This window comes from Silene latifolia, chromosome 7 (genome assembly GCF_048544455.1).
Source record: "Silene latifolia isolate original U9 population chromosome 7, ASM4854445v1, whole genome shotgun sequence".
NCBI classification, from domain to species: domain Eukaryota; kingdom Viridiplantae; phylum Streptophyta; class Magnoliopsida; order Caryophyllales; family Caryophyllaceae; genus Silene; species Silene latifolia.
In genome coordinates this window covers 49,330,560-49,347,203 of record NC_133532.1, presented here as the reverse complement: position 1 = coordinate 49,347,203, position 16,644 = coordinate 49,330,560, and the positions used below count along the sequence as shown (strand labels likewise).

General features: G+C 38.1%; 2 long non-coding RNA genes across 2 annotated transcripts; both read left to right on the top strand.

Moving 5' to 3' along the window:
- The first annotated feature begins 5,358 nt into the window (after nt 1-5,358).
- On the top strand, nt 5,359-6,273 carry LOC141591074 (uncharacterized). The gene is made up of 3 exons (XR_012520635.1): nt 5,359-5,608; nt 5,709-6,104; nt 6,186-6,273. It is a non-coding gene; the product is annotated as an uncharacterized LOC141591074 (long non-coding RNA).
- Nucleotides 6,274-7,057: 784 nt separating this feature from the next.
- On the top strand, nt 7,058-7,982 carry LOC141591073 (uncharacterized). The gene is made up of 3 exons (XR_012520634.1): nt 7,058-7,107; nt 7,291-7,350; nt 7,709-7,982. It is a non-coding gene; the product is annotated as an uncharacterized LOC141591073 (long non-coding RNA).
- Nucleotides 7,983-16,644: the final 8,662 nt, after the last annotated feature.

The following is a 16,644-nucleotide window of genomic DNA, read 5'->3' as shown; positions in this document are numbered from 1 at the left end:
GTCTAACTCCTCCATTTTTATTCCATATTTTTGAGGAGATTGTGTTTGAGTTTATTGAGCTGTGTGCCAAATGAAGGGCACTTGTATTCTATTTTTCAGTCAGTTGAGATTCGGATGGTCTTATATGGTCCTGTTTAGGAACTAGATGTGTGCCAAATGAAGGGCACGTGCATATTGTATAGTCTTTTTAGCCTATTTTAGCACGTATTTCCATACATTTTTGTACTGTTTATATTGCATTTTGCCCCGAATTGGCTACTTTGGTTCGTTTTGTCCATTTTGTAGAAACGAACGCGAAAGTAGTTGGATCGTACCATTTTTCGTCCTTTTTGCATGCATTTAGAGGAGATTGGACTTTTCAGAGTGAGATACTGCATTGGAAAGCGTGAATGCACGGTTTACGAGGCAGTCGGTGACGAGTTTAGGCTGATTTGAAGGAAGAAGAGTCGATCGAGTAGTTTTATTACTCAATCGAGCAGTTTTTATAGCCTCAGTTGATCGATCGAGTAGTTAATTACTCGATCCAGAAGTGCTGTAAAGAGGGGTTACTCGATCGAGTAACTATTCTACTCGATCGAGTAGGTTTTATGGAGTTTTGCTCGATCGAGTGGTTTTATTCCACTCGATCGAGTGGTTTCTGCTGGCGTGGGCTTTAATTAGCCCGTGAATTTATTTTAGCTTATGGACTTAGTTATTTTCCTATTTAAGCACGCATTAGCTAGGTCATTAGTATCTATTTTCTTTACTTAGCTTTTATCTAATTTTCCTACTATCAAAGTTCATCTATCATTCAAGACTGCGTACTATTTTCTCCTTCACTGTAACTTTATTTTGGGATTTATTTCGCTCGGACTTGATTGTTCTTTACGCCGGATTCGCACGATTGTAATCTCTTCCTCCTTTCTTAATAATAAACTTCATTTCATTTGCTTTAATTCTTCTCCTTGCTTTATTTACTTTTTGCCCTAATTTACTTTTTATGCAATTTAATTATCGCTTTAATATGTTGAATGCTGGTTATTTATCTGCTGTTAGTTTTGATAGTATTAATAGCAATATGAGTAGCTAAACTTCTTTCATGTTGGGATTAGGGGATCTACGGTAGAAATGTGACGATATAGTAAATAGGTTAGATGAATTAATTGTGAGATTCTGTCACCATAGCAATTTAATTGTATTTTACCGACTTAGTTGAGTGCACGCTTCTGAGTCACCCTTTTAATCTGGCTAAAATTAATTCTGGATCGAAAGATTGGACTAAATAGGCCTGCTATGAACAGTAGACTACCCTGACGAGAATGAAAGTTATGCTAGTGGTTTTTTAGGGTAGAAAGTGGACCGAAAGGACCTTTCCATATCCGTCTTGTATTAATTCGTCTGAGTTATTTACAGCTGAGTCACTGACTACTGTAGTGAACCGAAATCCTGACATGTCCCTTCTCTATTTGATAGTCTAAATTTATTTCTCTGCCTTTAGTGCTCTTGTCTTTACTTCTCTTCCTTTAATCTTTTAGTTTAGAAAACAATTTAAACAACCCCCCCATTTGTGACCAATTAGACGGACTTCTACAGATATCTTGCCTCCCTGAGGAGATCGACCTGACTTCTCTAGTTATATAGTTAGTTTAGTTAGTTTTTTTTGATAGGTACACGACAGACGTATCAAATTTTGGCGCCGTTGCCGGGGAGGCAATTGCCCTATCTGTCTTTGTTTCGTTTATTTTATCTGTCTCAGGGAATTTTTATTCCTTGAGGCAATTCTTACTTATTTTCTTTCAGTGTTGTTTATGCCCAGGTCAGACAGGTTTGAGTTAGTTTCAGCTGATTCAGAGCCAGAGAGACTATTTAGGCATAGACTCCGTCTGCAGAGAAAATCACGAAAGGAAGACTTGAGTACTTTCGAGCCAGAGCTACATCATTCTCTTTTCGCAGAAGACATTCCTATTTTTGCCGATCAACAAGTAAAGATGCCAAAACTTTCTAGTCACTCGGTGCCTAAAGCATCCTCAATTCCAAAGGGTTTCAATCTCCAGACTGAGGATGGGAATACATTCGACATCCATCCTTCCTACATCAATCTGGTGGAAAGAAATCTCTATAGAGGTGTGGCAGGTGAATACCCGAGAAAGCACATGGAGGTCTTTACAGACTACTGTTCTACTATCCCCGCCACAAAGGAGGTAACTCAAGACAAGATTAAGGAGGTTTTGTTCCCTTTTTCTTTGACCGACTCAGCCAGGGAGTGGCTGACTGACTTGGACCGCACAGCTGCAGGGGTTACAGATTAGGAGTCTCTTGCTCTTGCCTTTTACAAGAGATATTTCCCTTCACAGCGCATCAATCAGCTGAGGGCTAAGATTACCAATTTTATAACATTCCATAGCCATTTTATCCGTCAAATGCTTTTTATTTTGCTTTCATAGTGCATTTCATATGTTTTGTAGGAAAAAAGGTAATTAGGCGGAAATTCCCATCTCCCGTGCATATTTAGAAGCTTTTTGATGATATTGGATGAACTAGTATGAAGAGAAGGCAAGAATGATGACCAAGGATGTAGGAATAAAGAGTATATAGAAGGATCATAGGCTAAAAAGCAAGGATGACGAGAAGGAAGTCAATGCAAGACTAAATTACTCGGAACCAAACTGAGAGTTGTTCCATTGGCTCTGAAAGTATGGTAGATGAAACAGCGTCGAAAACTCAAGCGGTCTAGGCTTTTGAATCACTACAATCCGAGTTCAAGTAAGGCATGATATAGCTCAACCCGCTCGGGACAAATTTAACCCGCTCGGGTTGAGGCTCAGGATGCTCGTTTTCAGCTCGGGACGAGCGTATTGCTTGACAGAAAGCTTTTCCTTGCGACGTGATCCGAGCATATTCCTTGGAGACCACCAAAACGGAGATGCTCATCTCCTTGGAGAGGAGCACTTCCTCAACTCAACATTTAGCATTGTTATTTACTAATCTACCCTTGCTTAACCCAATGATGTACCCACAATATATACTCCATTTGTAATAATCAAACCATCAAGTTTCCTTAGAATAGATCATATATCTTAGATTAGATTAGGAGTAGATTAGAATAGATTATCCTTTAATCTTTCCACAAATTACACATTAATCTTTCCTTAATTATTGTTCAAGTTTATTATTCAAGTTTATTATTGGGTAATTAGAAGATCATTTGGGTTTATTTGGAGATTGACAACCTTCCATCAATCATCAAGTACTTCTATTATTCTTTGCATTATTATTTGGATCATCTCAAGCTTGGTATAATTCTTTTACCCTTTTACGCTTTATTGTTTATTTCCTCATTCTCTTATCATGTTTACAGTTGTTGTGATGATTGACATCACTAATGATATGTTTACTATGATAATAAGTGAGTAGTCTCTTCACTAGGATCAGTGGGTAATTAGGAGAAACCAACATGGGATTAATCATGCTTAAGCTAATATGTTTTCATAACTAAATTGCTTGCTTGTTGTGATGTCAACCTATGCACATGTTATGTTTGATGAAATGCTAAGCCTATGAATCCTTGCATTTTTACCCATCTCTTATCTACTCAACAAGACTTGTAAGATATAAACCAACTCGAGTCTTGTTAGACCATGCATAGAAGTTAATAGGAGGAAAGTAAGTCGACTTGTAGGTGTTGTACAATCTAATCGACTCGGCTCCGGGACCCAACTTTTCCTATGAACCGTAAGACATAAACCAACTCGATTCCTCCATAACATTAATTCCTTGCAACTTTGTAAACATGTTTATATGATCAACACCATGAATCCCCTATGACCCCATGACATCCTAGTACTTTTAGTCATTTGTTTACATCTCCTAGTTTATTGTTTGTTTCACTTTATTACTTTCATTAGTTTAGAACACAACTACAAACCCCATCAATTGTGACACTAGCATAAATTAAGATAGATAGACTTAGAACCCAAAGCACACCGTCCCATGGATCGACCTCGACTTAACCACTAACTAGTTGTTTGGTGAGAATTATAAATGTGTTTGATGGAGAGTCTCAACGACACTCTCATCAAAATGGCGCCGTTGCCGGGGACGGTGTTATGTGATTAAGTTCTTACTTGTTTGTCTATTTTTATTTGTGCTTTAACCTTGAGGAACTTGTTCCTCAAGGTTCGTTTTTACCGTTTTCTTGTAGTTTCCTTGTTTGTTGTTGTATCTTTATTTTGACAATGATGATTCAAGACTTTACACATGGAGTATATGTTGGATCTTTTGAGTATTAATATGGGTATGGGGAGTTTGAGAAGCAAGTCAACACAAACCTACCTTACAACTCATACAATGAAAATCCTAACTACTACCCCAATTCTTCCCACCAAAATCACCACATCCAATATCCACAACAACCACCCACCCAATACCCACTTCACAATGAATTTCAATTGCCACAATACAACCACTTTCACACCCACCCACAACAAGAAAATGAGCCCATTCAAAATGTGATTCTCCAAATGATGGGAGACCAACAAAACTTCTTCAAACAAATGCTAGAAGAGAGCCAAAAAAGGGAAAATGTTCTTCAAGGCATTGTCACCCAAGGTGAGGAGTTGGAAATTCAAATTGCCAAATTAAAGACCATCCAAGAAACCACTCCCCACCAATCCTTAAACATTGACCATGAATGTGAATTTGAAGTAGTAACTTTTGATATGGAAGATGAGAAGTGGGAAGAGCCACTTCTTTTGAGCTCTTGTGAGTATGAAAGTGTTGTATTCAATGAAGAAGACATGAGGTTGAGTAAGCCAAATACTCTTAGCCTTTGTGAGTATGACGGTGTGTGCTTTGATGTGAATATTGAGGTGTTGGAGAAAGAGTTGAATGGAGCCCCCATTTATGATTCTTATGAAGATAACTATGATGATAAAATCATGTTTTGCAAGAACTCATGGGGTAAGGAAGCGGAAGTTTGTGAGGTTGCTCTACTTGAGGAGCCTATTCTTGAGAAATTTGAAATATCTTATCATGAAGAAGAACAATGTCCCTTCCCTATTGCCTATGAAGACTACTTTACACCCACTATGGAACCTATGATTGTTGAAGACGATATGGTGGATCTCCTCCAAAAGGTCAACACTACTACAAATATAGGAATAAGTAACGCCTAATAGAGAACGGCCCAGTTAGGTAACCGTTCTCTAGAAATAAAGAGAACGTTCTTCTTAGATAAGCGTTATGTAAAAAAACAATAGAGAACGCCTTTTATATAAACAGTTCTCTACATTTATTAAAAATAAAAAATAAAAAAAATAATCGAAAACCCATCTGACTTTTCCTTTATTCTTTATAATAATAATAATAATAATCCTATAATCTACGGAGTATTATACACCGTACTTCACTAAATGATACAACCTTCCATGTTTTTTAACTGAACAAGTAAACAAACCCCTTCAATCCCTCTCTCTCACTAATCTCCATCACCCTCACTAATCTCCATCACCCGTCTTTCGTCGACTGTCGAGAACCGCCATCAACCGCCATCAACCGTCTTACATCGTAGATCGCATCTCAACTGTGCACCACCACTTTCCGCCTCTTCATCTGGTCCGAAATTTCTAGGGTTTGCTCACATTACTCCAAAATTTTGAGGATTTATTATTGTCAGGTTTTGAATTTCGCATATTAATCGAGAAACTTACTTGTTTCTTTGGAAGTTGCAGGTTGGTTTTGCTAGTTTAAGGTCTTTACTTTAGTAAACCCTAGAAATTGGGGATTTTATAATAAAGAGGAAAATTGACGAAAATGGATAGAACTGAGATTTGTTTCTTGTTTCACATCTCTTGTATTCAATATATTCGTATTCCATGTGCTTTCCTCAGTATTCTGTATATATGTGCTGCAATTATTGGGCTTTTTTTGTATAGATTTTATAGGTCTCATTTGATTATGTTAGATATTACCTCAATATCAGTTTCCGTCAATAACCATCATTTCTGTCAATTGCAGCATTGTAATGAAAGGCGATGAACAAGTTCTTCAGAATGGATCTCAAACTGTTCTACATGTATCATCCCTTGGGCATGGCCTTCATACTTTTATCAATGGGAAGCTTGCAGGTAAAAATAGGAATACACCTTTCCCGTCTTCTGGCCGTATCTGACTCGAATCAAGTCTAAACCAGATAATTGCCGCTGCAGATACCAGATACTCTCCCAATGGAAATCATCACATTTCAGTGGATTTCCCTGTAACTCTAAACTCCGGAGACAACACGATAGATTTTTGAGCTTGACTGTCGGACTTGAGGTTAGTATAACATTACCATCAAAGATCTGGCCGAGCATTTCTCCGAATCCAATGCTACATTATGTCAAGTGCTTTAACTGACTTTTATCGGCGCTTTTAACTATGTAGAACTATGGAGCATTTTTCGATTTGTGGTCTTTGGCGTTCATCGGGTCCCGTGTCACTCCGGCTCGAATGGTGGTCTCACCGTTGATCTCTCCGCTCAACCCTGGACATACCAGGTCAGCTACAGAATATATGACTTAATCGAGTAATTAAAAATGTGTGAAATCGTCAATGAAATTAAAAATTTTGCTTGAATTGCAGATCGGTCTGAAAGGTGAAGACACGGAACTTTCCAGTGGAAGTTCATCACTTTGGGAGTCACCTGTCTTTCCTAAGAACCAGCCTCTAACCTGGTACAAGGTAAACCCGAAATCCGCACTTATTGCTGCTGATAGTGAATATCTCGGACAGTATCATGACAAGACCGTCTCACATAAGACATGCTTTGATAATTCATGGATACAAAAAATCAGTGCTTTAGTTAATATACCTCTAAATTTGATCCAAGAGATGTGTACGTAATATACCGCTAATTTGTTCACTAGAATTGTATCTTACGCTCACCATGACCTCGCTAACCGTAATTTTCTCGTTTAAGTATGAATATTTATGTCGTATTTTTACAGGTGATTCTTTGCATCGGAGTGTTAAGCATGAGGAATGAACTTGTGGACCAAGTGAAGAAGGTTTTCACTAAATTTGTTTGATATGTTTTTCATGCTGGCAATCACATATTCACATCTCTCAATTAGTGATAGTTGGCTTTAGGTAGATTCTTATCTTCCCATTACTTTAATTTCCTTAACAATCTTTACTAATATTTCTCAATTATCTCTAAAATTGTTGATTATCCTTAAACCGTCCCATTTAAGTTTTTGTGAAAGAAGGCCTTGGTTTTTTTTACGGCGGTTTGTTTTCTTTTCCTGTTTACTGATTGTACTCCGTATATAGGAACTGCATTCTACCAGGGGTATGGTGGCCAATGAAAGAGCAAGAGCTTTCCAACTTCAGGTATAACTTGATTTCTGGTTTCATCCAAAGTTATCAATCAACTGGACTTATTTGAAGACGATACAATCTAAGGATCTTAATTCACAATGTTACTCATAATTGTTACTCAGCGCCTAGTGATTCCCGAACTGGTTCGAACATATTCTTTCACGACGCTGGCTTTAAATCTATGTCAGACACACTATTAACAACTTATTTTGTATCAGATGTGGCGTATTCATTTTAAACTAGGTGCAGTTTTTATTATGGGTCATTCGGACACAAGCTTTTTGCGTTTTCAACAAAATGGTTAAGATGCGTACAGATTTAGGCATTTAGTTGTTGAGTGCTGCAATTATTTGATGCAAATATCTTGCAGGTTGAAGTTTTTCATCTTAAGCAGAGATTGCAGTCATTGGAGAACCGAACATCGACACCAAGAAAGCCATTCCAAGTATAGTACAGCAATGACTCAATTCCTTCAAAAATCACATCAGCTTTAGGAAGAAGCATCTTTGGGCATTCATCATTTTGAAGTTGTATAATATCGTATGTTCATAGTAGATGGATAGTATTCATTTTGTAAATACTGAAAACAAACTTGTGATACGGTGTATGCCACTTTTGGAGTAATAAAAGTGACTACTTTCTCATGTTTTGTGTCTTTGTTTTAATTTTCAGTATTTCGCCATTTATATTATATACGTAGTATTATTTTTTAAAAAAAATAAGAAGAATAGAGAATTGTTGGCTAAGCCCACCGTTCTCTATTCCTATGAAAAGAGAACGCTTATAAGGCGTTCTCTAAATATCATTTCAACAGTTCTCTATGATTGTGAATAGAAAACGCCTCTTCCAACTGTTTTATAAGCTTTAGAGAACACTGACCTAAAGAACGCCTCTAAGGCGTTATCTAAAGATTATTTCAACAGTTCTCTAAGCCTATTATTGTAGTAGTGCAAGACATCATACAAAGGGTACTTGGTGGAAAAGCTCAAGAGGAAACTTGCAAATGAAGCTACTTGTGGAAATTTGACATCCACAATATCAACTTCTAAAGAACCCGATCATCAAAGTTGTGAGAATTCTCCTTCTACTTTAGAAGGATTGAATAATCAAAAAGCTATCATCACCAAAATTGAAGAGGAAGGTGGTGAGTGGAAGTCCTCGGACGAATATGAACCATACTTCATACCTAGTATTGACGAGAATCATGGGCTTATTGGGTTGAAGCATTGGGAAAGCTCTAGTGCTAAAAACAAGATGAAAGAGACGATATATGACAAACTTCCTTGGCCAAATTTCACGTTCAAATGGAGCAACCCATACTTATGCTTATTTGGAGCTTGTTCACAAGCTTTCGATCTCCTAATAAGAGCCTTGATCTCTATGGACAAATAATTTCGACAAATTGAACTAGTTTGGTGGAGTCCTATCTCAAACCACCATTTGTAAGATATTTCTTGAACCTTTGCATTGTATATTATTGTACATTTTCGCACTTTTACTTACAATTTCTTGCATTAGAGTAGTGAGAGAGAGTTTTCTTACACATTTATTGAGCGTAATTTCATAAAAAGATAAGGAGGAACAACAAAAGGGTGCAAGGGTATAATATGGGAAAGAAAAGAATGAAAAGTGTGAAAAACGGCACGGGACGCTCGTCCCGAAGGTGAAGACCCTCGTATCATGGAGAAGACGCTCGTCCCAAAGGCAAGTCGCTCGTCCTCAGCCTCTTTATGAGTACCTTTTGATGCTGACTTGAAATCCGAGCGGATTATCAGACGAGACGCTCGTCCAGGTGAAGACGATCGTATTATGGGGAAGACGCTCGTCTTGTGTAGCAACTCGAAAATAATTTTGCACTGGAACAGAATCCGAGCGGATTCTGATGAAGCCGCTCATCCTGTCCAAGTCGCTCGACTTTTGCACGATATGCTCGTCCTCAGCCCACAACAGATGAGGCAAAATCACTGGAATATAATCCGAGCGGATTCTTCCCAGGACGCTCGGACCCCTTGTGACACCCTCATTCATTGCGGAAAAGTAAACACGTAATTCTAGAATAAAACTGCATGGATATGTTTGTAATAGGTTCATTTGGGTAAAAACCTGTAATTTTTAAAACCTGAACCTGTTATAAAGATATCCAAATTGAAAGGTGTCAAAACATAGAAGGTCTAAATAGAAGTTTCATAACAAAACCATCGCTAAAGTCCCGAATAGCAAAGTTATACAACCAAATGTAAAGAGGGAGACATATGTCCCTAAAATGTATGTGACATAAAAACTCGTATAAGAGTCTCTACAAATAAAACCAAATCTAAGTAAGTCCCAAGGTTACTTTGCTCGCTAGCTCGTCCATGAACCCCATATAAGCATCACCATACCTGTCGATCGCATTTTATACAAATACGAAAGCCACGGTCAGTGGGGAGTAACTCCGAGTTCTCCCAGCCACGAAATGTCATAATTAATATAACATGTAAACATAAGAATATGAATATGAATATGAATGACACATAGCCTTAGCATATAGATGCTAGACAATCGTGCTTATCATGTGAACAACAATATAACAACACATAGTCCTAGCATGTGAATACTAGACCGACTCATACTACACTATCATGTGAATCACATAACATCCAGGAATCCAAACTCTATCAACCATAGCCGGCTTGCATCTCACCTTCTATGATTCATAGAATCATCAAACAAGAAAGGACAATATATCTAGAGACAGGCATAAGTTCCTAGTAAAGTCAATAGTCACTCTGTAACTCGAGTCTATACCACGAGGTAAGGTAAACACCCTAGTCCTAAACCTGCGCAGACCTAGCGACATGCGGAAAACTACCGCATCCAAGACCCATGATAACAACACATGAGTACCCCTAAGGAGTCCACCAAAGGGTTGGCTAGTACTTAAGCTGACTACATACTTCTAAGAGTACGTCACGAAGTCATACCCTAACTTGGATATAAACCCACCAAGCTAAGACACAAAGGCTATTAAGCGGTGAACATACACTCGTCAAAGACTATAAGGGCCAATCTATGACGATGGTCTAAGATACCAACACCACACAAGACAAGTAGGACACCCACTTAACCATAAGAGGGGTAAAGAGTCCAAACTGGCAACATAAATACTTATACTCAAATCAAGGACTCTAGGATAACATCCTTCCTTGTGAAAGACTACAAAAATGTAAATTCAGCTGACAATCCAACAATATCCACAATCTCATTAGTAATCCAAAACTCAGCGAACCGTTAATCTCATAATTCATGAGAATAAGCTAAAATGGCAACAAGGCAAGAAGACTCAAGTATAAGGCAACCAATTCATCCAACAACCAACATATGAAAAGACAATCATACTCAAAGACAAATCCTCGACCCTAGTCCCGCGACGGGTCATCGGTCAAATCGAGGCTGACCGGTTTAAACCTAGCTTGACCAAACTAATTTGGTCAAATTGGTGACTTCGAGTCTTGGCCCATTTTGGCCCACATCACGGAATTTGCCACAATGTCATACTCTTGCCATTTTTAATTTCTATCATGTGAAAACTATTGATATAGAGAAAATATGCCAACTTATAAAATAACCAATTCAACGGAAATATTAGCTTAAACAATTTCCTACATGCCAAAATACCAACATACTTCAAAACATGAACCATAGGCCCAAAACATCAAACAATAGACCCAAGACCCGACCCAAAGTGACAGGTCAAAATCCGGGCCGGACCCACCGGGCCTGCCGGGTCTGCCGCGCCCCTTTATGGGCTGTTTTAGGCGGTTTTTCCGCCCCTTTTCCCTTTTTCCTACCAAAATCCATTTCAAGCTCAATTTAATACCGTCTCAAGCAACAATCAACAATACCCATTTCGTTTCAATACTCAAGTATATGAAATAACAACAAATTAGTAAACTTTAACAACACAAGTCATGTGAAAAACGAAACTAACACATTATCAATCACCTAAACACTTAACAAACAACAAACACAACATCTATGTGACATTAAATCGTCGAGTAACTCGGAATAGTTACCTTAAGCTAGCAAAGAAACAAGTAATAACTTGAGAAAGCTTCTAAAACCCAAAATTACCCTTCATCTTCAACTACATATGAGTCACCTAACTCATCTTCAAATTTTTCACCTATAAGAACAACAAAAACACAATTATTAAGCTTAAATTCGAAACCCTAAAAGATGAGCCTTAAAACAAAAATTGAGGGAAATGAAAATAAAGCTTACTAGGAGATGAGGAATGAAAAGAGGATTCCAAGCATATAATTTTTATGAAATTTGGTGGAGAAATGGAAAAATTATGAAGGATTTAGGGTTTGTAAGGAGGATTTTTGGTAGGTTTTTGGTGTTTGAGATAAGGAGGAGATAAATTGAGAATGGAGGAAAAGAAAATTGAAAGAGGAGACAAATGGAGGGAGATGGCCGGTCCAAATAGTATGGGGAGGTTGGTCAATTGTTTACGTTTTGGGTTTGCTTCGACGGTAATTAGAAATATTCGTCGAACGCGATTTCCGAAAATATTAAAGTTCTTAAACACGATTTTACTAAAAGATTAAGTACTCATATGCCCAATATACAAACTCGTTTACCCAACGACCGTAAGAAATGGGAAAATCCCAATATTACGACTTTTATCAGAAATCTATTTTATCAAAGTAAAAGGTTTAAATATAGTTTAAATTACTTTAAAATATTTCTAAACTATCAAAAGTGATTACATTACTTCAAACTAAAATAAAATTATATTTTTTTAAATTATTAATATTTCAAATAAATTAATATTAAATTAAAATGGATTAAAATATTACTTTTAAAATATAATAAAGGTCTTCAAATTTACGGGGTGTAACACCCCTGCTGCAAGACGCTCGTCCCGACAGCCAGGACGCTCGGATTCCTGTGCACACCTCGAATAATCCGCCCAAGCCCATCCCTCAGCCGCTCGTCCCATACCACTTTTTCTATAAAAACACCCCCACCATCCCTCATTTCCTTACCTTATCTAAACCTAATCCTCACATCTTCATCTCCAAACACTCCCATCACAAAAATCAACCAAACCCTAACTCTCCCTAATCAAAAATGATGAACCTCAAGGGAAAAGCCAAGAAGCTCGTTGAATCCGCCACCAAGAAACGAAAGGGCTCATCTTCTTCATCCGGTCAAGAAAGGATGCCGCCAAGAAGCTTCCGCCCCGTGATAATAGGAGGGGTGGAGCAACTTGAGTACTTTCCGGAGGTACTCTTCACATCCGATGAGCACCGCAACAAGTTCGTCAAATTGCTAGGTAAGCATTACGAACCGAGTCAATTCATTGATACTAAGGTGTTAGAAGTCCTAGGTATAACGTATCATACCGAAATGTTCTTTGATGGTTTGGGGATTGGAAAATTATTCCATGCCCATGAAGAAACATACCTTAGCCTTACCTTGGAATTTTTGAGTAGCCTTCGCATCGTTTCAAACACGCAAAGATCCTTTGGTATGGAGTTCCGGTTGTGCAACCTTAACCATAGTCTAACACTTGACCAATTTGCACATATTTTTGGTCTTGTTGTACCAACAAGTAACACCAATAAACCCATCGACTTTGATGTGGACCAAATTTGGAGGGCTATTTCCGGGAGGGATTTCATTCACCAAAAACAATGTTATACCTTCGCTATCCAACATCCGGTGATTCGGATCACCAAACGCTTCATTGCCCGCAACATTAATGGGAGATTTGAGCAAGATAGGTGCACTCTCCTCAATTTGACCTTTCTAGAGTCCTATCTAAATATTCGTGGGACAAGGCAATATAATTTCAATACCCCCCTTGAGATGCAGACAATATTCTTCGACTTTTCTCAAGGGAACTCCCAACTTAAGACCTTCGTGATGGGAGGTCTAATTACTATTTTGGCTAACAATCATTGTCCCGGGTTTAACATCCATGGGACTTATGAGCCACTTGAGGGTAGTACTTTGATTGATGAGGACGCCGTCTTTAATCACCACCGGTGGTGTGCCTACACTCAAGACGGGAGTGTAGAATGGTTCACAAAAGGGTGTTCCTCTATTGTTCATTCGGGATGGAATGTACCCAGTACCGACCCGAGGTTAAGCCGGTATTCGCCTAGGCCAAGCTACCTCCTCAACATTGAGATCTACCCCAATCCCCCTCAAAGAGAAGAAGCACCCCGCCAACCTCCACAACCTCGCGGGATATCGGCAAGGGCTAATGCCCCACCTTCCTATGTGCCCATCCCACCGTACCCCACTCCTCATATGCCATTCACACCGCAAGTCCCCGATGCTCCAAATATGAATGATTTGATGGATCTTATGAAGAGGGTTGATCTTGGAGTACATGATGGGAGGGTCGACAACTACTTGGCCCTTTATCCTCAATACTACCAAATGGCACAACAAGGGTATGTCGACCCTAATGGCCCTCATCCATCTTGGGCTCAACCACACCTTTTTTTCCCTAATTAAGGGAACCAAGCCGGGAACTTTGGCGGTCAAGGTGGAGGATACTTTGGTCAAGAATGAGGGTATGACCAAGGAGGAAGTTCTAGCGGGTATGGTTACCGCCGTGATGATGATGACGAGTGAGAGATGCCTACCTCATCATCTCCAATTGTATGATACTCTTCTCTCCCTTTCTCCTATGTATAGTGCATTGCAATTAGTTTAAACTTCACTTGCATTTGTATTATATTTCATATTGCATTTACATTAGTTAGTTCATATAGTATAATTTCATTGTAATATATCTCACATGATTCATGTAGATAGTTGCATATAGACTAGAATTCATGCATAGTCACTAATGACCAATCCTATTCTTTTCTACACTAGAAATAGTGCTTAAATCGGTTTGGGGAGGTTTGATCATAGGTGACCATAGTTTACTAGAAATCATGCATCATTTAGTGTAATGTAGATTGTATTTATTTATTATATATGTCATATAGAATTACATTTAGTTAGAGCATGCATTCATTCATATCACATCATTGCATTTGTACTTCAATTTCCATAAAATCAAAAATCCAAAAACATGCGTTTCCCTTTTTCTTCCTACTCCTACATGTACATTGAGGACAATGTCAAAAATAAAGTGGGGGATGGGAATTTATATTCCAAAAACGATAAAAATTAAAAATTTCGAAAAATACAAAAACATGTCTTTCTGTTTCATAAACATAAAAACTAAAAAAAATTGAAAAATTTAAAAACCCAAAAACATGTTCATTTCCTTTGTAGTGTAGTCTTGTATATATTGTTTGTATATATTGTGTTTGTTCATCTTTTTTCACATTGATTGACTACGCCACATCCGAGACATGAGGATATTGAAGACCGCATGGTATGATCTTTCCAATCTCCTTTTTCCTCTTTATGTTAATGACTATGTGGCTTTATTTTGATTGATGCGGTATGAAACAATGTGATTATAGGATTGTATTTAGATTATTTGGCATACTAGTTGGTAGAAGCATATGCATTAGGTTGTATAAATGTTAGTTGCATCATGGCATGTAGTCGCATTTAGGAAAATTTTTGTGAAAGCATCTATTTGGGAAACTTGACAAGTGTATATAGGCCCTTGTAGATACTTTTTCTTCTTAAGACTTTGCTTGTTAAAATACTTGTAAAACACCCTAGGATGTGTCATACTAGTATCCTTTGACCCATAGATTAAGGCCTAGTCAAGTGTACCTTGTGGTGTGATAACTCCTTGGCCACCGTTTATTCCAAGGTGACCCTTGAAACCATGAAACCATCATCCATGTTTACCACATTTTTTTCAACAAAGGGAATGGGTACAAAAATTGTTCAAATTTGAGTTCAAGAAATGAAAAGAAAAGAAAAAGTTTGCAATTGCATCAAAAGAAAAGAGGAGTAACAAAAATGAAAACTCCTATACTTCAAATATAAGGCACCCTCGTTACTAATTGGGGTGACTTTGAAAATGTTCAAAAAGAAAATGCAAAAAGTTGAAAATTGTCAAGTGTTGAAAATGCCAAACATCAAAAGAAATGGCAAAAGAAAATGTTCTCAAATGTCAAATGCCACAAATTGGGGGGAAAATAACAACAAAAGCAAACTCCCATATGAAACTCAAATTCTATTGATCCCTTTTCCATCGTATCCACTTTTGGGCATGGTAGAGAGGGGACGACCCTTCTTCTTGTCTAGGCAAGAAGAGGAATTCCGCGATCCTCCAGTGTTTCTAACACCAAAGGGAGTTTACTCTTGATAAAAGCATTTAACGATTGAGGACAAAGGTACCCTAGCTTGACACAACTTGGAGGTGATTTATTGATATCTTTCTAGGCTTAGTAGTTTGAAGAAACCGTATCTATGATGGAATGTGTACCCTTGAATTGTTTCCCCTTTAGATAATTTCCGCCACTTAGATAAGGAAAGTGGCTATTCTTTTGTAGATGCATCCATTACTTGATTTTGTGTGCTTTAATGATTGAATGTGTCGCCATTTTGGCAAGACCCACCTTGCCTTGAAAGAAGGCATCCTACCTCATGGTTGCCTTGTTGTGAGTTGAAGGGGCGGAGTGAGATCCGCTAATTGTCTCATATCGGTTATATTAGTAGGATAGTTTAAATAAAGGTCTAGTTCTAGTCACCTCTTTACTCGGGACGAGTAAGGTTCGGTTTGGGGATATTTGATGTGACTATTATTGGCGCATATTTAGTCCCCTAATTGAGCCTATTTTGCATACTATTATAACATTCCATAACCATTTTATTCGTCAAATGCTTTCTATTTTGCTTTCCTAGTGCATTTCATATGTCTTGTAGGAAAGAAGGTAATGAGGCGTAAATTCCCGTCTCCCGTGCATATTTAGAAGCTTTTTGACGATATTGGATGAACTAGTATGAAGAGGAGGCAAGAATGATGACCAAGGATGTAGGAATAAAGAGTATATAGAAGGATCATAGGCTAAAAAATCAAGGATGACGAGAAGGAAGTCAACCCGCTCGGGACAAATTCAACCCGTTCGGGTTGAGGCTCAGGATGCTCGTTTTCAGCTCGGGACGAGCGTATTGCTTGACAGAAAGCTTTTCCTTGCTACGTGATCCGAGCATATTCCTTGGAGACCACCAAAACGGAGATGCTCATCTCCTTGGAGAGGAGCACTTCCTCAACTCAACATTTAGCATTGTTATTTACTAATCTACCCTTGCTTAACCTAATTGATACCCGTCATTGTGAGTACCAAAAATAAGATTTATAATTTCCTATTAAGACTAACCTAG